The following is a 1,160-nucleotide window of genomic DNA, read 5'->3' as shown; positions in this document are numbered from 1 at the left end:
CATTGTTGGTGAGATTTCTAGCAAGTACATTTTTAGCTGATTTTTCCCTAGATCATTGTGGTCTATAGCATTTCTGGCCAACAGCACCAGTAGATGAGTAAGCGGTTTTGGAACACTCTTTTAAGGTAATTTTATAAAAGTCAACACATTTTATTTATTTATTTTTAAGTTAACACATTTTAAATTATAAAGATCCTAAACCAAATGGTAGAACCTAAAACAAATGCTTCCCATCAAACATTTTTCAGTGAGACAGTTACTATTATTATGGAATCACACTGTAAAATTTATATTTACTATGTATAGTGTCATTAGGTCCAAATTACAGCTATCAAGAACCTTCTAGGGGCACCTGGGTGGCTCAGTTAAGTGTCTGCCTTGGGCTCAGGTCATGATCCCAGGGTCCTGGAATAGAGCGCCACATTGGGCTCCTTGCTCCTTGGGAAGTCTGCTTCTCCCTCTGCTTGCTGCTCCCCCTGCTTGTACTCTCTCTGTCAAATAAATAAAATCTAAAACAACAATAACAAAAACCTTTCAAAGCATTTAAGAGCTATTTCCTCAAAATAAGTTTTTGTTATATTCCATTTACTAAGCACCCCAAAAGCACGACTGCTTTTACTTCTGTATTTAACCAGAGTTTTAGAACAGTGATTTCCCTTCTGGTGCTAAACAGGTGGTGCAAAATGGCCTTTTTAAAATGTAATATAGTATTGTCATCAATATTGCGTCTGTAGTAAGAATTCTGTCCTGGAATAGCTATAACTAAAGTAAAAGTTACCACTTTTTTGAAATTACTAAATCATAAAAAGAATTCATCATTGTTAAATGATCCAGGATTACAAATACTTTTTTTTTTTTAAAGATTTATTTATTCCTGAGAGAAACAGACACACACACACACACACACACACACACACACAAGCAGAGGGAGGGAGAAGCAGGCTCCATGCAGGGAGCCCGATGTGGAACTCAATCCCAGGACTCCAGGATCACACCCTGGGTGGAAGGCAGGCACTAAACCGCTGAGCCACCCAGAGACCCCTACAAATACTTTTTTCCTTGTTACTGGTATTGACTGCTTTAATGGAAAGACTAGTATTATATGAAACAAATCCGTGAAAACTGAGCTACATCCAAGTAGCCACAAATGATTATAGCAA

Source organism: Vulpes vulpes, chromosome 1, assembly GCF_048418805.1.
Source record: "Vulpes vulpes isolate BD-2025 chromosome 1, VulVul3, whole genome shotgun sequence".
NCBI lineage: Eukaryota > Metazoa > Chordata > Mammalia > Carnivora > Canidae > Vulpes > Vulpes vulpes.
The sequence above is the reverse complement of the archived record's forward strand: the minus strand, read 5'-3'. Positions refer to the sequence as shown.